The sequence below is a fragment of the Nothoprocta perdicaria genome, unplaced genomic scaffold (genome assembly GCF_003342845.1).
Source record: "Nothoprocta perdicaria isolate Ctin4 unplaced genomic scaffold, notPer1 scaffold_135, whole genome shotgun sequence".
In the NCBI taxonomy this organism is placed as follows: domain Eukaryota; kingdom Metazoa; phylum Chordata; class Aves; order Tinamiformes; family Tinamidae; genus Nothoprocta; species Nothoprocta perdicaria.
Window position 1 is genome coordinate 1919118 of NW_020454483.1, and position 22420 is coordinate 1941537.

A 22420-nucleotide genomic window follows, 5' to 3' on the forward strand; every position below is an offset into this window, starting at 1 on the left:
CTGGGCCTGTTTTCTCTGGAGAAGAGAAGGCTGAGAGGGGATATGATTATAAGTTCAGGAAGGGAGAATGCAGGGAAGAAGGGGACAAGCTCTTTCCGTTGGTGGCCAGCGATAGGACAAGGGGAAATGGATGTAAGCTGAAACACAGGAAGTTCCATCTCCAGGTGAGGAGGAACTTCTTTCCTGTGAGGGTGACAGAGCAGTGAAACAGGCTGCCCAGGGGTGTTGTGGATTCTCCTTCTCTGGAGGTCTTCAAAACCCGTCTGGACGCCACCCTGTGCCACATGCTCTAGGTGTGCCTGCTTGAGCAGGAAGGTTGGASTAGATGATCTCTAGAGGTCCCTTCCAACCTTGAATATTCTGTAATTCTGTGATTCTGTGATACAGTTCCTAATAAAATAGACTTCAGTCATTTTTTGTTTTTCTTTTTGGCAGGGAATTCAACAGTRTACAGTGAACCTGCTGAAGATGCAGAGACCTATATTGACCTTTTCCTCCCTATTAGCTGATTTTCTTCTTTCATTGGAAGAGGTTTTGTAATTGTGAGAAAGAGGACAAAAGAGGTTGTGGAGGAAAAGGTGGGTAGGGTTAATCTCATGGAGATTTTTAGACACCAAGATGAAGAGATCTCGACTGTGATACAGGCAGTCTGTGAGAATAAGTGTAGATGAGTTGCTGACTCCAAGGGGGAAGGGGTTGGACATTGCCCAGTCTGCTGCCTGTAACATGAATGTTAGGATATAGTCCTGGGGGTTTTGAAAGCATGCCTCAGCGTGCTACCTTTATGGGAAGCCAGATTAAATCTAATGTCTGGATATCTTGCAGTAGCAGCTGGGATCCTTTGAGACAGTGATAATTTTTTTTCCAGTGCACAGGAAAGATTGAGGACTTGGGAAAAAAAAAAAAGAAAAAACCTAAACTCTGATGACTGTGATAGAACTTGAGAGCTGAAGGGGTTTCTCTTCTTGTTTTCTGTCATCTTGGTGTTTTATTAGGAAGCATCAAGTTTGGAGAAAGCAACTAATGCCATTCATTTTTGACAGGAAGTATATATGAATGTAGATTCATGTATACTGTTCTTAAAACTAGAAATTTGGTCCAGGAATTCTGACTGTCCTCTCAAAAAGTTGTAGTATTGATGCCTCATGAGTGGTTTAAGAAAGGCATGTGATAGCAGTTCAGCTGCCTTGGTGGCTCCTCCAGGGAAGTCACAGCTCTTGCCTGCAGTGGAGACTGCAATTTCCTTGCAGTTGCAACTCCGTCCTTCACCTTACTCTGAGTATATTGGGCTCTGTAAGAAATGGTCACATTAGCTGTCTGCTACTTCCTCGTATTCTTCATTCATCTACTACTTCCTATTATTAACTGTGTATTACATAAAACTGATAAAATGGCTATATGAAACAAATGCTGTTTCTCACTGCCATTTGTATTCTTATTCTTGTTTTGGCTTAATCTTAGTGCAGATAGTTTCAGAAATTTTAATGTAAAGTCTGCTAAAGCAGGTGTTTTCAAAACAATTACTTTTCTTTCTCTAACTTGTCTTGCCTGTCAGGTCTTTCTTGAAAGCTTTTATGTTATATAAATGGTTATATTTTCACAAGATGAGATTAGAATGCTTGGGAACTCATGAGTTTCTACAGCATTTTGATTAATATGACAATTTGTGAGATGAATGTATCAAAGAAATATGGATTTTTTTGGCATCAGTACTTTCAAGATCTTTCCTACTATACTATGCATTTTATATATTAATGTGCATGCAAATGTGTTTAGAGAAAGCAGTCAATGCAATTTGATTTTTTTTTTAATCCAAAAGACTATTTGAAGAATTTGAGTTGTATGCGACTAATTAGAGAAAAATTCATGGAGTAAAAGTAAATATTAATTCAAGAAGATAATAATGACAAGGAGATGCTGAAATTGAATAGAAAACAAAATCTAGTTCATTTCCTTAGCTTCTTAGGCAGATCTGCATGCCTAAAAAGAAATATAGTAAAAATCAGGATCAGAAAGTGAGTATAAGAGGACAGGGGACCTCTCAGACTCTACTGTGCACAACCAAGATTCACAGCTGGAATATATCTGTTGACTTACACCCCATTTCAGTTCAGCTACTTTCTCAGACCTGTGGTTTATTTCCATGAAGCCCATATGTAACTAGATGTTTTAGCACATTGGAAATCTTCTTGGTCTTGCCCAAAGAAGTTGGGTAGCGTAGCACTGAGGATAGCACTGAACAACTTGTACCCAAACTGTGTTGTTCCTGAACTGAAAAGAATCTTTTGCTTCTTTGCTGTCTTATTTGTGCAAGTACAGACTCTGATTTATATAGACAGCTTCAAGTGAGTATTCAAATTGACGTGCTAAAATAGTTGGCAATAAGATCTGTGTTGGCAGGTGTCATTCAGCACACAATGCTTTGAAATTGCTTTAAAATTCAGATTTCTAGATGAAAGAAATTATGCCGATTTAAAGCTTTCCTCAAGGAATCAATGTATGTATTGTGCAACTAAGAGAAGATGTTATGAGCCTTCATAACAGGTCAACAGAATGTGACCTTTTATTGCACTTTTTACTGATTACTAAATTCATTATTGCTGCCCAACAGCATAGGATGATTGTTGTTACTTTGGAAACCTGCTTTAGTAAACTGTAGAATAGCAGTGTTATGAAAAAAACGTACTGATGCCAAATATAGAGGTGATGACTGTTTACTTATTAAATATTCTGAAACTAATACACAGTCTGATCAAAACTATCTGGCTTTTTATAGCACACTGTGATGTTGCATTAAATCCCATCCAACTCTAGTCTTTTTATTTTTTGGAATCTTGCTATTAACCATTCAGGGCCAGCATTTCTCTATTGCCCTTTTCTTTTGCTGTTTTGTTGTGTAGTATTTTAGAAGTAGATGCTCACTACCTTTTTACCTTTTTTTTTTCTTTTGCTATTTTCAAAAATGAGTAAGTCTGTAAGAAAAAACTTACCATCTAATCAAAAAGAATCAARGAAAATGATGTAATTTTAAATAAACTCAATGGGTAAAGGAAATCTTTTACAGACAGCTCCTGATATTGTATGTAGCATCTGTTTTATCTTGCTACCTGTTCTTACAGAGCAATAGTAACTCAGTAACTCAGTCTTATAAAAAAATGTATTTAGAATTTTAGAAAATTAAGAAAAGAACAGTGAAAAGCTTGGAAAAATTACCAAATGAAGTACAACTGAAAATGCTTACCTATCTTAGGCATAGATCAAGTATTAAAGCATAGTTAACATGTTTAGCCCTCTTACCAGGTTTGATGGCAACAAGGCTAATATTTTGCAGTTCTTTAGTGTATATCTCTTCAGGCCCATATGTGAACATTGGGAAAGTGAGGGAGAACTGCTCTGATTACTCACTGAACAATTTTTTTCCTCCCTGTAAATGCTCAATTGAAGGGCTGAGGCAAAGCAARGAGAGGAACACAGGGAAGTGAAAAGATGCCTAGAATGAAACCGTAACACATGCTTTCCCTGACACTCCTGGCTTCAGCTTTTCCTCTCTCATTTGGGGAAGCAGCTAGTGAGAACAAGCTGATTTCTTCTCACAGTGCTGCTGCCCTCCCTCTCCATTTACACGCTCTGGCTGGCTGGGTGATCGAGGCCCCAGCCCAGCTGGCTCTGATCCTGCAGTGTGACCTGCCAGCCCACAGGTAGCTGCTCCTGCAGCTCTTCCAGCCTCTTAATTCTTCAGTGACTTTTGCTCTAGCAGACTGCATTAGTGTGCAGGCTCACAGAGAAATCTTCATGCCGAAGAAAGGTTTTTAAATGCAATCTCATGGTTTTTGAACACAGGACTTTTATACCCAAACTCTAGCAGCTGTTGTAAAATGGTAGAATGGCTGCATACACAAGGCACAGATCAAGCTAGCTGTTCTGCCTGGACTTTGTCGTACTATTGCAACTATGTAATTTCCTTCACTCATTCAAGAGCATTTTTAGCACAGTATAAAACCAAATTAAATAAGTTTCAAGCTTGCCAATTAATCCCTTTCATTCCATTTTTTTTTTTTTTTTTATTTTACAGACCAGTTAAGAACAGAGTATTCCTATTTCTGTGGCTGTGGAAACCTCCATTTTTCTTAAAGCCTCTGTCACTGGCCAAATATCCATATTAATTAAAATATTTGATATTCAAAGTGAAGCATAAAAGAAAGATTTAGATCTTCAGCTCCTTTCTTAAAGATATCTGTGCTGTAACTGAGTAGCAAATATAAATAGATAAAAAGAGATATATGTAAAGTGTTGCTGAGTTCAAGATTAACAAAGCATTGATATTGCTACAAATAACAGACATAGCTGGTGTCACTAAACAGAATTTTAAAAGAGCTGTTAAGTCAAATGCTTCACATATTAAGCCATCCTCTAATTACACACATCCAGCATGATGCAGATTATCCCAGGTCTTGCTACTGAATTCTTACTTCTTCATCTGAAGTATTTGTATACTTCAGATATATACTGACTGTATAACAGTATACTGACTTATTGGTGGGAAAGTACTGAATCTGATGATATTTACAGTASTATCCCATATGGAAACCGTGATTTGCATGCTAAATTAGCCATTAATTTGTTTTCAAATACTCTTGCAAGGATGCATCCAAATATTAAACATAAGGTTTTTGTTTGGATGGTTTTCTCACTCCCATTGCTTCTGTTCCCAGATAGAGAGGGTAACAAGTTAATCAAAATCACCCAAGATATTGCACTAGCTGAGTTGCATAGCAGGGTCCAAATATGATCACGTGTGTCTTTTTAACTTTTTTATGCATTTGTTAGATTTTTTTTCCTCTTTTGGCTCTATGGATACTTGAAGTTAATAAGGAGTGGAAATGGGAGACATCTCTCTTGTTTAGTGCTTTCAAGCACTGGGAGGATTTCTTCTCTTCTGCTCTGTACTATCAGAAACTATCAGAAAAAATCAGAACTATTAAAACAGAAATTTATTTACCAAGACTGCATCTACTTTAGCTGTGGTAACTTAACTGTGGTGTCTTGAAAATAAGCAATTTGCAGTTCAAAATCTTAGACAATCAATGCATGTTTGGCAGGTTTATTCTTTCCAGTCTTCTCCTGAACACAATAAGTTTTAATTCAGTAAAGTACCTCCTTGTTCCACCAAAAACTTGAACATGTATTAAAGAGGTACAGAGTATAAGTATTGAAGTAGTCTTTGTATTTCCTATTCATTTTGGTTGATAATAGGGACCACTGACTGTAAAAAGGTCTCATTGCCTTGGACACTGACTGCATGTGCTGCAGATAAGGGACAATGATGTTTTCCCTGATGTTGAGAGAAGGACAAACAGTGTGCTGCAACTTTTCTGAAAAGAAAAAATAAATAGAGCTGGGAATATGGAAAATTCCCAAAGTATGCAAAAAATATAAGAGACAGTGATATTAGACATTGAAAGGTAGAAACTCAGACACAGAAAAGTTAATTAGGAAGCAGGAGCTCTTCAGTTATTTGCAACACTGATGTAAGTGTTATAGGCTTCATTTAAATTATAGCATTATGGCATGTCTCTCATAAGATAATTTCATGATTCAGGAAATAAGAGGGTACAGAAGAGTCTTTCTGCACCTACTGATATTGCTTAAATCSGTTTATATATTTGTTACTGTGTTTATACTTGTTTGCCATCTTGTTTCTAGGAACAGCTTTTTAAAGATAACTCTGAGTGTGCATATGGTACAGATAATATGGTTGCTTCTCTTGAGAGAGAATCTGTCGAGATGAAGCTAGGAGCTGCTGCTTCTCCCAGAAGGTGAACTCTTGTGGGCTCCAGCTTTCGGAAAGAGAGATCTAGACAAAAGCAATGCCTAGAGTATCTCCAGACCCTTTAGGATTGGTTTAGATTGATGTAGTGATTAAATAAAGGTGGGGTGTGCAGCAAGTAGTTGAGCATGTGGTAGATGCTTCCTTCAAAAAGGCCATTGAGGGAAGCCATCACTTTCTGTACCAAGCTGGGAGACACCTTGCTCTCAAACTTAACTTTTTTTTCAGTGATCTTGGCTTTTCATGTCACATGAACCACTCTTGTGGCTGAGGACAGTCTCTGGGCTGTTTATTAATCAGCTGGAGTAATTGCTTTTAGTGACATGAAATAATTCTCCATACTTTCCACTGAGGGATAAATATATTATCCTGAAGCATTTTCATGTTTTTTAGCCTGTGTATATAACGGATTAAACTCATGGCTGAGCTTGAGGGTTTTTCTTTTTGTCCTTTTTGATATGAAAATTCAAAGCATTTCAGTAAGTTTCGTAAGTAGCATTTGCTCACACTTCTGTTTTTCTTTTTTTTCCTAAGCCTTAGCAAAATTTTGGCTGTAAATCAGACAAGGAAAAATAAAGCTAAAAACATGCTACTTCTTCTGACTTTGCATGTAAATGGGAGGAAGTGATGGTCTCTTTGTCATCGTTACTGCCTGCCCTACTGCTTTACTCCTAGTGTTGTCTCCCCACTATATATCTAAAGAGATTTCAAAGTAACATAGTTGGAAATATCATGACATGCTGTGATACTACTTTTTCCTAATTTGAGGGAAGTTTAGTTCATCAGATTTCAGTGAAAACTCTTTGAAAGCAAAGACCATTTCAAAAGGATATTGAACTCCACAAATATTGCAGTTATTGTGATTTATGAGTTATATAAAGATCTAACAAAAACATGTGGTAATATGCATGTATACATTTATGTAATATGCATAATATGTGCTTTGCCAGATGAACATATGTATTTTTTCCTAGTAGTGACTTTGGTGATTACAAAGAAAATACTTAGATAAAAACTTATATTTTTCCATAGAGTAAAAGGAGCAATCCTCTGTTTTGAAATGAGTGCAAATTTAAGAGGCAGCTATGCAAAAATCTGGTCCAAGCAATAGCAGAAGAGTGAGACTCAGATCAAGAAGAGTAATACTAGAATAATTTTACTTCTTCTGTTCCTCGGGTTCCTTTGTTTCAGAATGATTTTGTAGGGGAAAATCTTTTTCTATAATATTCTTTCTTGTAATTTGATATACAGTTTTCCATGAAATACTGGTTGTCAGTGTTACAGTGTACTTGAATGACACTTGAATCTCAGTTATTCCGAGAGATCAATTGTGTTGTAAGCTAACCTGGATATACTACAAGCTTTGTTTGCTTTTGAAATATCTCCCTTAGGACTGTAGTGTCTTTTTGAACTATGATGTGCCATGCTGAATTTGCAATAGATTGTTCATTCAGAAGCAACTGAACAGTAAATGGAGTTGAAAGGACATTCTCAGTCCTTTCCCTGACCATTTCCTTGTTCCTTTCTCCACCGATGAAAGCCACATGAACCTTAAAACAAAATGAACAAATTAAAAAAAAAAAAAAAAAGGACTGTTCTTCCTACTCCCCCCAAAATTGCTATTGCTGAAAAAGATTCCAGCATTATCTTTAGTTTATTATTACTTACTTTTTGATGTTCTTTTCCTCACTCTCCTATCCTGTGCTATAAACAAATAGCACAGCTTCAACAGATCCTGAGGGAGGTATCTTAGAATATACTTTAATAGTCAGAGCTCATGTTAAACTCTTCTAGATCTTAGATGAAATGGCCAGCTAGACCATACTGCATTTGCTTAGAAAAACGTGTAGATGCCATGGAGATTTTATTGGCAGAATGTTTGTAACATCAGGAATTCAGGTGTTTCCAGTTGAGCAAGGATTTGAGGATCTGAATTTTTAAGTGAGAGACTATCTGTTGCTTAATGTGTCTGTATTCTTTCTTATGAATTCTAACTCTTTAGCTTCCAGTAGTGCCTGATATATCTTTACARTCCTTTTAAAGGTGTCTATCTGTATCACCAAGTTCCTAAATATCTTTTTACCATTCAGTTCTTTTTGCACAGCCGTGTTCTTGTTTCAGTAGGAGATAAGCAACTAAATCCCCKAAGTTTTTTTGAAAATCCAGGTTAGAAAATGCCGCCAACTTCACTGGACTAATTTTAGCTTTGAAGTTAACATTGTTACCAATGAATTGCAGTTAAGAGAGTCTGAGGTCTTCATGCGTGTCTAGCTATCTCCATTGCCAATTGCATCATCTGCAGAATTTCACTGAAAAAAAGATTGTGTTCTGGTCCAAAAAAAATATATGCAGAGTACTTGGTTGCTGCATAGTATTTCAGCTGCATATCTTTGTATTATAGAACTTTGTACTATAAAATCGTTAAACTCACAGAAAGGTAAGATAGGTGAGAATCTCTGAGCTAACTGCAAAAAAAAAAAAAAAGAAATAATATATGCCTATATTTGAAACAAAAAAGACAGTTTAATAGAGTATCACAAACAATTATGTATTTAAAATATGTAGAGAGAGCAGAACAAATAAATGTTACATAAATATTTGCTAATTTTGAGACTAGAAAGCCATCTGGTACCTTTACACTATGGTGAAGTATTTAGTGCATTTTCTTGTCAAAAACATATTAGTGAGTTCAATTTTAGCTTTAAACACAGTCTATTTGGGAAATACATACATAACATCTTGGAGCAACTGTGTAAGTTTTCTTTATATTTATTACTTTTCTTTGTTTGTTAGGACTATTTTGAAAGGTCAAACCTTGTTATAAACCACAATAATATTTTTCTTAGTGGTTAGATTCAATCTTTTACATGCTGTCCTGCTTATTTGTAATTATTCATTGTCAGACAAGACAGTTAGCTAAAACTGCAGAACAGAGAATTCAGTGAATAAACTGCAATCTTTCAAAAAGCTTTTGCTCTTAATGTTCTCAAATTTATTTATAAACTATGGAATTACCATTATCAAAGCTGATTTGAAGGCAACCATTACCTTCCKTTATCCTCAAGACAGTTGAAGGCAAACAGTTCATACAATGAGTGTTGTCACCCCAACTTAAGGTACTTAGTCCTATTGAAAGACACAAAGGAGAAACAGGCTCTTACATTTTGTCAGCATGCCAGATGAGCTCATTGAAAAGACAGGGCAAACTTGGGAAATGGAAGTCATTTTGAAAGATAGTAGTTCAGCCTCTACTCCTTTGGTAGAACAGTTCTCAACAGGCACACATGAAGAGAAACTTCTTCCTATGAACACAAATGGTCAAAAATAGGCCTACCTCTTGAAGATGTTTTTGAAATATATTCTTAAGACTTCAGAGAGGTAGAGTGCATGGAAAATTCAAATGGTCCCTTATATGTAAAAACATATATTGTGTACAAATAGAATCAGAGAACTATACAGATTGGAGAGGAGCTCTAGAGATGTCTAGACCAGACCCTGCTCAAAGGAGGATCCATTAAATCAAGCTAATCACAGTCTTGTCCAGTTAAGTTTTGAAAATCTCCAAGGATGGAGATATATACTGACCTTATCCCATTTTGTTGGTCTGTTGCCTCCCAGGTTGTGTCATGCTAACTATAATAGTGCTGTGGTGTCCCACAAGTGTCAGGTAGAAGGCAAAAATGACAACTGCTGACTGCACCCTTGCTAACACAGCCCAGGATGTGATTGGCCGCCTTTGCTGCAAAAGGACAYTATTGACTTCTGTTTAGCTTGTTGTTCACCAGCACCACTCCTCTATTTCTTTTTATTTTATTTTAATTTTTATTTTTCTGAAAAGTTGCTTCCTAATCATGTAGCTAGTAATATTTCAAAGAACTCCTGAAAATTAACCTTATTTCTGTCAACTATCACACGGTGTTACTTAGAAAAGAACATTCTGCCCAGATTATGAACAGAATCTTCATTTTGGGAAGATGAATTAAGTTCCTACCTAATGTAGGAAATAAATTCTACCACTTACATGCAAAAGTTATTTATCTTTAAGTATGGATTTGATTAGGAATATCCATAATTAAAAAAAAAAAGTTTCTCTAATGCATGCATATATTTATGACAACTGTTGACATGATGAGCAAGATAACAAAACATTATGACATAATTCCCTTTAAGGAGACTGAGTTGAATGGCATATACAGGTCTCCTACATAAATCTGTCCATCATACTCATGGCTCTACAGTGTTACAAGCAGTGGAACATGTGAGCTACTAACGCAAAATGTTAAGACAGAAGAAGAAAATAAGTAGTTATTCTAGTTTAGCATAGATTGTTTTCTCTGAAACAACTTCTGTTTATGAAAAAATAATAATTTGAGAGCATAGCAGCCCAGCATGGTAGGGGCTAATTTAACTGATGACTGCAGTTCAGCTTCTGACATGCTGCTTTGCAGGGTATGAGCACTGCAATTAACTCTGATTTTGCAGGTGATGTACAGCAAGTGAGCATCAGAGTTTTCTCATGCTTTGCATGAACAAAAATGATAAAGAATGGATGCTCTTTGCTGATCCTGTTCACAAAGCTGAGCCAGTTCCTAGTGATTTTGGTCTCATAAGAGAAGCACAAGCTGTTGTTGCATATTATTAGTGGCTGTGATTACTAAATGTGCACAAAAGGGCGGATCACACAAAAACAGCATTTGAAAATATTTCAGCACTCAAAAGTTCGCAACTAGGAGTAAATGTAATAGATCTGGCAATGAAATGAAAGACTGAGTGTTGTCCAACTGAAATTCAGGGCTAAGGACGGAGAGGTAATTTGATAGTCATAGATGATAAGGCTGGAAGTAAACTCAAGAAGTCATTGAGCCTTACTTCAAGGCAAGGTTAAATCTACACATATCTCCTCTTGTCTCTTTTCATCTTAAAAATGCAGTATTAGATATTCAAAACCTCCAAGCTGATTTTTGCTTTTAGACCTTTTTTTTTCTTAACTAACATCTAACATRAAATTTCCTTAATATAATTTAGCTCTATTACTTTTTGTCCCCTCTTGAGTGAATGTAGGGAAACATCCCCAGTCTCTTTTTATGGAAGCTTTTAGCACTTTAGGAGTCAGTTAACATGTCTCCTTGTTCTTCAAATAAATCCCATTTTATAACATGCATATTTTATTCTGGAGACCTACAGTTTGGTGGCTAAGTGCTGGTATTTGCACAGTTGATTTTTCTTAGCTAATAATAATTTTCTGTTCTCCTTATGGAAATACATCCTACATTTTTCAGAGCATTCCTTCAATTAATCAAGAGCCTTTTGTAAAATCACATCCTGTTTGGCAGCACTGAAAGCACTTTCCACATCTTGCTGCTACATTCACATTGTCTTTAAATTCAAGAAAAATCCTAGGTTATCTAACTCATTAATGAAAATACTGAAAAGTAATGAAACCAGGAAAGACATTTGAATGATCGATCTATCTATCTATCTATCTATCTATCTATCCATCCATCCATCCATCCATCCATCCATATATCTATATGGATCTATATATCTGTATTGATGGATTAATAGATAAATAGATAAATATTTTCTATTGGGGTTTATCCATTTTAAAACTCTTTTTTTTTTTTTTTTTTTTTTCACAAAATACCACCTGGAATGTTTCCCAGAGTGGCATAGGAAAGCCTTGCTACAGTGAAGATGCACAGTGTCAAGATGCTTCTTATTTATGAGATACATTACAATACTGTAGAAAGACTAAATCTGTTTGTAATCTTGTGTCATCTTCTAACTGCTCACAAACAGTTGTTCTGAATATGTATACCAGGATTTTTCTGGATGTTGAAGAACAAGAAAAATATTATATGTATAACAAAATGCTCTTGGTCTTATTTTTCCTTTTGTTGTGTCTGATATTGTGCTGTGGTTTTCTCAGAATGATTTAGTAGATCTAGCTACATACTGTTGCATTTTTAGGTATCATAATTAAATTCTTAAATATTTATAAAAATAGATGCCTATTTGTTTTTAAACAACATTAGAAGTTTAAGCAAATATATTCCCACTTCATTTACTTTTGGGAGGAAGTTTGCATAAAGTACACTGAAGTGAAAAACATATTTATGGTATTTCTTATTTAACTTTGGGATTATGGCCTGTTGAGCTATGGGCATTCCAGTTGGAGATATGTATGGACATCATGAGCTAAGAAAATTAAAAATATCCCTCACTAAGGAAGAAGGACAGAACAATACAGRGTTTTTCTTAGGAAACTGTTCATTATGCATTATTTAAGAAGTGTTCAAGCTACACTGAATTTTTCATTGGACTAAGCTTTAGCAATTGAAACAAACTATGAACATAAAAAGAACGTATACGTTCWTTATATGTCTGTTTCATCACATCTCTCAAAAATGTGTACATTTCAAATATATTCCAAATTGAAATCTTCCTTTTGTTCTTCCTTAAGACAAGGAAAAAGTAGGAGGTAGATCAGTTATTTCATTTTTTGTTATGTCTTAAGAAAGTTAACCTGTAATAATTGATCTTCAAAACCTGCCTGCATGCGACGCAGTGCTGCAGGAGTCCCTGTTTGAGCAGGGGAGATTGGACTAATGATCTCTTCCAACCTTAACCATTCTGTGATTCTGTGTGATTCATCTAATCAAAGATTTAATATATCCTTGATAAGAAGAAATTAAATATGATTTAAATTGAACCATAAGTGTGAATTACAGAATCATAGAATGGTTAAGGTTGGAAGGGACCATCGAGTCCAACCTGCCTGCTCCAGCAGAGACACCTAGAGCATGTGTCACAGGGTGGCATCCAGGCAGGTTTTGAAGACCTCCAGAGAAGGAGACTCCACAACCTCCCTGGGCAGCCTGTTCCACTGCTCTGTCACCCTCACAGGAAAGAAGTTCTTCCTCACATRGAGATGGAACTTCCTCTGTTTCAACTCACACCCATTGCCCCTTGTCCTGTCGCTGGCCACCATTGAGAAGAGCTTGGCCCCATCCTCCCTACATTCACCCTTCATGTATTTATACATGTTAATCAGATCCCCTCTCAGCCTTCTTTTCTCCAGGGAAAACAGGCCCCACTCACTCAGTCTCTCCTCGTACAAGAGATGTTCCAGTCCTTTAATCATTGCTGTGGTTGTAAAAAGAAAAATCTAAAAATAATCAGTTTTGAAACAACTAAATATTTTCCTGTCATCATTTATTTTTTCAGCTTTTTTATTCAGTGACCTACCCATTCCTCACTGCTGTAGAAATAACTGTAAAGCTGTTGGAAGTATATTTGCTCAATATTTCTTTTAGAGACAGTACAAATTTAGTAGAATTGTCCCAGTTTAACTATGTAACAGTCTCCATAATCTCTTGATAAATAATTTGCAGATATGTTCCTTTGCTTATTTTGAGTTAAAACTTTTTCTTTATTTGCATTGCATGATAATGGGGATTTAAAATAGTATGGTATATTGTTCAGTCAAACTGCCAGAAGGCAACCAGTGTGTTATATTCAGATGATTTATTGGATTTGCTCTAATGCCTGTGCAAAAGTTTTTGTAATTTGCACATTTAAAATGCAAATGTAACCAGTGGATGTTCTATACACTCATTGGCAATAAGTTTTATTTTCTTAGCCAGCCTCCTCTTTTGATGTCTTCATTTGTTCCCCATTCCATGCAGATTTCTATTTGCCAGCTCATGTACCTGAAGAAGTAAAATTTGCTATCACTCATATTGCCCCGATCTAGTACTGTACTTACCTTTTAACCTTTCCTTATCATTTTTATAGCAAACAACAATAACAAAACCCTTAATGAATTTGATTTCTCTAATAGAATGGGGAAATTTTCGTCCTTAAAAAGAAAATAAAAAGTGTTTATGGTATAAAGATTCTGCAGAAAATTAAGGGTAGTATGATTCCTTCTTTTCACTCATTACTCGTTATTCAGAAGGTCCTGGAGAACGGGGGAGGTGCCAGAGGACTGGAAGAAAGCCAACATCACTCCGGTCTTCAAAAAGGGCAAGAAGGAGGACCCAGGCAACTACAGGCTGGTGAGCCTCACCTCCATCCCCGGAAATGATGGAACAGCTCATCCTGGCTGCTGTCTCCAGACCCGCGGAGGAGAAGAAGGTGCTCAGGAGYAGCCAGCATGGATTCACCAAGGGGAAATCATGCTTGACTAACCTGATTGCTTTCTATGAAGGAGTGACTAGCTGAGCGGTGGATGTCATCTATCTGGACTTGAGCAAGGCTTTTGACACCGTCCCTCACAGCATCCTCGTGGGCAAGCTCCAAAGGTGTGGGATAGATGAGAGGATGGGGAGGTGGATTAGGAATTGGCTCGATGACAGGGTGCAGAGAGTGGTTGTCAATGGTGCAGAGTCCAGCTGGAGGCCTGTATTTTGTGGTGTCCCCCAGGGGTCACTTCTCGGTCCGGTCCTGTTCAACTTATTCATTAACGACCTGGATGAAGGGCTGGAGTGCTCCCTCAGCAAGTTTGCCGACGACGATACCAAACTGGGTGGAGTAGCTGATAGCCCTGAGGGCTGTGCTGCCATCCAGAGGGACCTGGACAGACTGGAGGACTGGGCGGTGAGAAACCACATGAAATTCAACAGGGGCAAGTGCAGGGTCCTGCACTTGGGGAGGAATAACCCYGGACACCAGTACAGATTAGGGGTGGACCAGCTGGAGAGCAGCCCCGCAGAGAGGGATCTGGGTGTCATGGTGGATGACAAGATGACCATGAGGCAGCAGTGTGCCCTGGTGGCCAAGAAGGCCAACGGGACCCTGGGGTGCATAAGAAGAGTGTGTCCAGCAGGTCGAGGGAAGTGATCATCCCCCTTCTCCTCAGCCCTGGTGAGGCCACATCGGGAGTACTGTGTCCAGTTCTGGGCTCCCCAGTACAAGAGGGATGTGGAGCTGCTGGAGAGAGTCCAGCGCAGGGCTACGAGGATGATCAGGGVCCTGGAACATCTGCCMTVTGAGCAAAGGCTGAGGGAGCTGGGCCTGTTCAGCCTGGAGAAGAGAAGGCTGAGGGGGGACCTGATTAGTGTCTATAAATACCTCAAGGGAAGCAGTGAGGAGGAGGGGGCTGGCCTCTTTTCACTGCTGGACAGCGACAGGACTAGAGGAAGCGACTACAAGCTGAGGCACCAAAAGTTCTACAGGAACTTGAGAAAACACTTCTGGACCGTGAGGGTGACAGAGCCCCRGAACAGGCTGCCCAGAGAGGTTGTGGAGTCTCCTTCTCTGGAGATCTTTAAAACCCGCTTGGATGCAGCCCTCTGCCACATGCACCTAGAGATGACCCTGCGTGAGCAGGGGGGTTGGACTAGATGACCTCTGAGGTTCCTTCCAACCTTAAGCATTCTATGATTCTATGATTCTACTTGTATAGTCCTACTCATCATTCATTCTTCTTTTGTTCTCTCTGTATGGTAAGCTTTTTGAAGGTAGAGACAAACGTACTACTAAAATTCCTTTCCCCACTCTCCCTTTCTTGGTTTCTTTATCCTTCAGGCTGCTTACCTCCTGCAGTTCACAATGTGAATTCACTTGATTGAATCTCACCTGGTAAATACAAAAGGGTAAAGGAGTCTAATGGTGTTTCTGAACTAAATGTGAATGCCTGATAATCCCTCTAGGATAATTTGTCTTCTCACTGGACCTTATTCTGCTTTGTGCTCATTCTTCAAAATGTATTAAWCCTCTGTATCACCATACACCAAACTGCATCGCTGTTTTAAATATTTTGAAAGGTAAATATAAAGAAAGACACAGATGGTGGATAAAAGTAATTATATGGAGACAAGTGCTCAGCAGCTGTTAAAGGACTATGTCTTTTTAGGATTATAGGTACATAACTAGTAGAATTACTCCTATAAATTATTTCACTAAGAAACTTAGAATTGATAGGAATTTGTGGAACAGTAGAGGAATTGTATCTCCACCTACTTGCAAAATGTATTTATGATTATTAGCATGGTTTTGGTATACTAACATACTGTGTACAACACTACACGTTCATTTCATAGTTTTTCAATGATATGTTATTCATTCAGATGAGAATACTCAATATTTAAATTCTAAAGCGAGAGAATACTGGTCAGTGTTATGTATGCCATAAACTTCCACACTACATTTTTACATTATTTAGTGGTTTACTGGTGGAAGTCAGTGACTGGCAAGTGACAAGCTGTTTGATTTAATTTTATACATCTAACAACATCTGTTCAACTGTAAGTCTGCATCATTGTTGAACAAAATTTCTACTTTTTAATCTAGTTTTTCAAAGACAGTGCATTGTTATTACTCTTGATAAAGTCAGTTGACTAGCACGCAGTTCTTTAATGAGAGAGAAAGGAAATGGATTACTGAGACCGTCTAAAACAGTGTTTATGCATTTTTTTCTCCAGTGTTGGTTATTCATTAATTAGCACCATCTGGAACCAACATAGAATTAACTTTTTGGTTTGTTTTACTTAGTAAATACGTACGGAATAACTAATGTTCATGTGGATAACTTCTCCCTTAGTTTTTTTTTATTTTCAAAGTGATTACCAGAGAAGTTCAAAGATCAAGTTACCACTTGTTGTATAAGTTGATATCCAATTGCTGAGTCTGCAGCATTTACTTCAAACTACTTTCCATTTTTGATGGCCGAATACAGCTAGCAGAATGGAGTCTATTCTGCAGACCTTTCCTTAACTTTTCTCCTTTCAATTCTTGCCTTATACATGAAATTGCTTTTAGAAATATTCTCCTTTAAATTAGCACTTCTTAGCTGAAATAGCCATACCTGCATTGAGCCTGGCAGACTGCATGCTGTCACTGAGAAGCAATGTCAAGCATGCATCTGAAGAGTTCTCTTTTGCTTGACTGCAACTTTCAAAGAACACTCTTGAAATGTCACTCTGTGAACCCTATGCATTATGCAAGGTACAAATCAAGATCACCTTATTTAATCTGGAACAGATTTGAGACAAAAAGAAACAAAATGTTGATATGGAAAGTCAGTAGGGGTGCAAAAATGACAGAGAATGCAAATGTAAATTGACAAAGTCATGAGATACACAAATATGTTACAGTAATTTGACATTCATTTGATGACTTTAATAGAGTGATATGGCTTCACCATAGTGATGTATTCTTGGCATTAGCTAAGTAAGCAACCTTTGGACTAAGGTTATACAATGCGTGAAACAGGATGATTTAAATTGAAAAGGATTGGGAATTAGGACTAACAAGCTTTATTTGTGTGATTTGATTTCTTCTTTAGTAGGGAGGGCTGACAGTAGCAATAACAACACATACTGACACAGTCTGTGTATCATTGATGTCAGAGGAGGTAGGAGAAAGGTTCTGGAGGCAAAATTTAGGCTCATAGTGAGGAATATAAAAGACTATTTAAGTGCCTGAAAAACTATGTAGGAAAGGAGAAGTTAACTAACTTTATAAAAAGTTACCTATTATTTTTTATTGGAGACTATATGCAAAGGAGGGGTTGTGTCTAAACAGAGTGATGTAGTTGGCAGTAAAATTGTTATTGTGTGATTCTGTGATTGTTGGCAGAAAGTTGGCAGAAAAAAAGTTGGCAGAAAAAGAATGCACATAGACAGGTGAACACCCAGTTCAAAATACCTTATGCTCTACAGATAAATTTAAACAAGTTATGTGTAGTGGTCCTGAATGAGTGGGTAATAGTCCTCAGAGGATACAAAATGATAGTGCATAGTCACAACCCACCTTTTAGGAATTAGTTTATTATCTTGATACCTAATGACTGAGGCAAAAGTGTAAAAGGTAACTCCAGGCAAATAAAATCAAAGGCAACCTACTACATCATTACACTGAGTAACTCTGTGTAAACTCTGAATTAGCCTTCCATGTTCAGAAAAGAAGGCTTAGTGCCATTGAAATAATGCTTAGTAGCACTTAATGGTACTTAATATGCTCAGTGCATATTAAACCTTCAGCTCCATCTATCCTGGGGTAGTGTTCAGAGGCTGTCAAAAATGTGTAGGATTTTCTGGAATGGCTGAAAGGAAAWGGAAAAACATAACACTGCTGTAAGTCATAGGCTATATGTATTTGAGATGCTTTCAAATCCTATATGTTACATTATGTTCTGATCCCCTCAACTCAAAAGTGATATAATAATTTTGAAAATTATTAGAAGGATATGAAGAAAGGATATGAAGAATACTGGAGGTATAGAACAGCTATGAGAGAGAGCAGAAAGAGTGATTAGAGATGCTAGAAGTAATACAGTTGGATAAAGATCTGTTGGGACATGTTTAAATAAACAAAATCATGAAAAAGATTAYCAGAAATGATTATTTGTGATTTATTATAAAACTAGAGGTAGAAGGTATCAAATGAAATAACAAGAGGTTTTAGAAAGAACAAAAGGGAGTACTTCTTCCAACCATGCTTAATTAAGCTGTGCGATTCTATGCCAGAGGATGCAGTGGATGCCAAAGTATAAATTGGTTTAAAAGCAATTAGGTAAATTCATGGAAAAAAAGACCTTCAGTACTTAATAAACACAGATGAGGATAAAAACACTGACTAAGGAAGTACCTAAACAACAGGATTAAATTTAACTGCATCAGGGGCATACCTGAACTTAAAAGGATTTGGCCCTCTTTAAGCACACCTCTGCTAGGAATAAAATCTGGTTTGTGATCACATGGAAAGAAGTAATGCTACCTCTTAATGGCMCCACCACCATCTGCATGCTCATCTGGATTGTAAGAATGCAATGTATGATGGCCCTGCTCCTCATGGAAGACTTGAATCATCCTGATATCTGTCAGAAGGACAATACAGCAATACAGGAGGTCTCTGGAGTCCATTGATGACAACTTCCTACTGTAGATGATCAAGGATCCGATGAGGGGGGCCACTCTGAGACTTGATTCTTAGAAGCACATAAGACCACTTCTGGGAGTTGAATGTTGGGAGTAATCTTGGCTGCAGTGACCAGAATATATTGGAATTCAGGATCCTGAGAGAGAGGATAAAAATCTTACCTCTTTTTTCCTGGATAAAAATCAGGATGACAGAGCAAGCTTTGGCCTGTGTTTGGAAGGATCCCTCAGCATATGCTCCTGGAGAGATGAGGAGTTGAAGACAGATGCTTGATCTTCCAGGATCGCTTCCTCCAAGCCCAATGATGGTTCATCCTAACATGAAGGACATGAAGCAGAGGTAGCAGCATGACTGTGTGGCTGCACACGTAGTTCCTGAAGAAAACTCAGATACTTAAATGAATAACAGGTGCTTTCTGAATTGATTTAGGAATCATTATTTTATCTGTTGCCAGGATTTGGGTATACTGTCCAGTTGCTAAGGAATAAGCATTCATGATCATAGAGGGTTCATGGGATAGATTTCATATTCAGTAATTTATACTCTAACCGAATAGCTCAATCTCAGGTTGCATACATAGTATGATTTCACTTTGGCCTCCTAATTCTAACCAAGTAAGCAGTTTGTGGCTTTCTGTACAGTTAAAAAGGATAAACTGAGGCAAGTTTATTTGTGCCTTTCTTTGGTCTTAAGAAGTAGATTTTACCATTTGCTTCCTGCAACTTCTGGACTATTATGATGCCACCAATACTTACCTGCCTTTTCCCAAGTTAGTCTCAAGAAATTAAATTGAAAAATACCTTATCTATAGCACGTAAAACTAATCAGTTAACAAGCTATTAACTGAAATTCAAAGGCCATTGTGGCAAATATAATCTTCAGTTTCTGGACTCTTCTAAAATTCCTGCAGCATCTACAAGAATCTATCTTTTAACTTCTATCTGTCTTTAACTGCCACCACATAAAAGAGAACAGCTACTGATGACTCCAAGAGCAGTGAGTAGCCTCCTTTATCTTACCAGTAAATACCTTCTATAGATTCCTTGYTATAGACAGGAGTGACATTGGCAAGCCACTGCTGTCCAGGCATGATAGTCATTTGTAGTAATAGGTTGGACCACTTGGCCAGCAGTTTTCTAACTTTGAGTGCAAGTTCCTTGGGTAAATTGCAGTTGGTTCTGATGGCTTATTAACATCTAATTTATGTGTTTAGTCTAATGCTTCCTGTACACTCAACTGATTTAGTTTTTCTGATCTGTATATTGCGAAGAATATCCAGGTGCATAAATCTCAACATTTTCAGTAGTTAGGATTGTTGACTCCACCGATTTYGTAATGGTTTTCCTGCTTCTAACATATTAAGAGCTCTTTACTATCAGTTTGTACATATTCRCAAAGTACTATTCAAATTCTTTTTTCATTGACTTGATTTCTTGTTTACTTTTGACCAGCCATGTTTTATAGGCCTTCCTGTTCTCTACATTTGGGCAAGTTTTAATACTTTTCAAATGTCAGCTTTTTTCCCAATTATATCCTCCTTAACCTCTCCACATCTTCTAGGTGTATATTGTGTCAGATTTGGTACCTGAAGGTAAGTGTTATTCCCCATTCTGCTTTTTAGACCTCAGTTACTGACCTCAAAACACTTGCCAGTTTTACCTCTGCTATGTTTCTGAATATATCACTTGACAAGCAACTGGCATGTTGTCTAATATGTATTTCATACCTACTGTGACTGTAAAGTTTATTTCTCTCATGGCCTTTTCAGTCATGCAGTAAATGTTAGCCACCTGCCCTTGCTAATAGGTCACATCAGTCTGTACCACATGCTATTGCAGGCCTCTCAGCTTTCCCTGGTTTTCCAATTTAAATATTTATCTCCAAGCTTTATTATTTTCATTGCAAGCAGACCAGCTTCAGAAGGATTAAAATATAGTCAATCACTCCCATATGATTTCTTGTCATACCTTGTGTAAAGTGTATGTGCAAGAATATTGAAACAGGTTCTACCTGTAAGGATCAAATTAATTTGTAGCTATACCTTGGAAAGCAAACATGGACATGTAATGTATGCCTTGACCATGCCAAAGAGGATTTTTTTATTCTGCCACTCCTTATTTTCCCTACATACTCATACCATTGCATGGTGCTGCTATTTAGAAAATTCTCTTCGAATAGTATTCCACTGCAGATTTCTGTTTCCCAGAAGAGGTTAGAAAGTAGTTTTCACTTGATTACATTCAACTGCAAGTGTATTCCTAAGACAATCTAAATCAAAGGTCTTATTATGAATCAAATTCAGTAGGGAGGAAAGTACATAAAGAGAACAACATAATTAAAAAAATACAACCGATTCAGATACTTGTGGTTTAAAAAGTTAAAAAAAAGAAATTAACTTTTGGTTGTAGTTTTACTTTGGCTTTGTTCTGTGTTTTGTCTCTCTGGAAATATTTCTCTTTTTTTTTCTGTACCCTCTGAAATGCCATAGATTATTTGATTTTGTATTTAGTACAGATCTCTATTTACACTTTTGCAAGATGCAATAATTATTCTGTTAATAATGTTTTTGTTCTATGAAATAATCCTCCTCCAAGGTCAGATTTGTGTTTATTTATTATTTTTATCCTGAAAGGACTTCTGATACTCACTAGAATTATTACCCTCTTTCTACCCCAATACCTTTTTAATTGTTAATTAAGTTCTGTATGACACAGTCAAAAGAGTAATCTCAGGAAGATCTTTTTTTTTTTTTTTCCCCCTTTGTTCTTTAACAGATTTAAAGATCCTATCCCTATGTTGTGTTTTCTGCTTTACCTCTGATCAACATTATTCTGTTTTCCCTTCCCCTCTTGGTCACCTCTACCTGATGGGCTCTGGATAATTTCTGCACTTGTAACAAATTCTCTTCTAGACCTCCTGGGAAGAACTTTGCTGGACCTGGCAGTGAAATCTGGAGAGGGGCCCAATCTCATTTGCTTGATTTGAAGTGTAAATCTCTGTGAGTGAAAGGACATGTTTTACCCAGAAATAGGTGGAGGATTAATTTTCGGAGTCTTTCACTGGAACATGCTTTTCAGAAACATAGGCTTGACAAACAAACGAGAAGTAAATCTCAGGGAGGAGCTGAAATGATGTTTGGAGAGTCAAACATAATGCAGTCATGCATCGTCTGTGGTTGCCAAGGAAACCCAGCTTTGGGAGGCTGTCAACGTGATTCTTCCAAATCGTCAAAGGAGGCACTACTGGTGTCTGTCAGTAAAGCCACCTACGACTGTAAACATCAATTTCTTGCTGCTGTTCTCCAGAGTAGCCAGTATATTATTTTTCTTTGGGAAGGAGAATTTAATCAGAAAATCATCACCTCTGCAAGGTGGCCTCAATGCCATCTGTCCCACCCGGCAACACTTGCAGTCCCATGAGAGCAACTGCTGATGAACAGATATATTATTTGTTCTGAAAAGCTTTCAATTTTGAGAGTATTCAGGTTGTATGCTTGTCAGCATAAAATATTGTGGAAATATGGTGGTATAAAACTCCACTGATAGGGTCTTCAAGTGGTCATTGCTGATTTCCTCTGATCTCACTGGTCTTTTCCTTATAACTGTATATGCAAGCCTCAGTGTTTAAAATTCTATTTACTTAATATTTAAAAAGAGAATTATTTGGAAATCTTGATTTTGTTTTGTTTTGTTTAACTATGCTTAGATT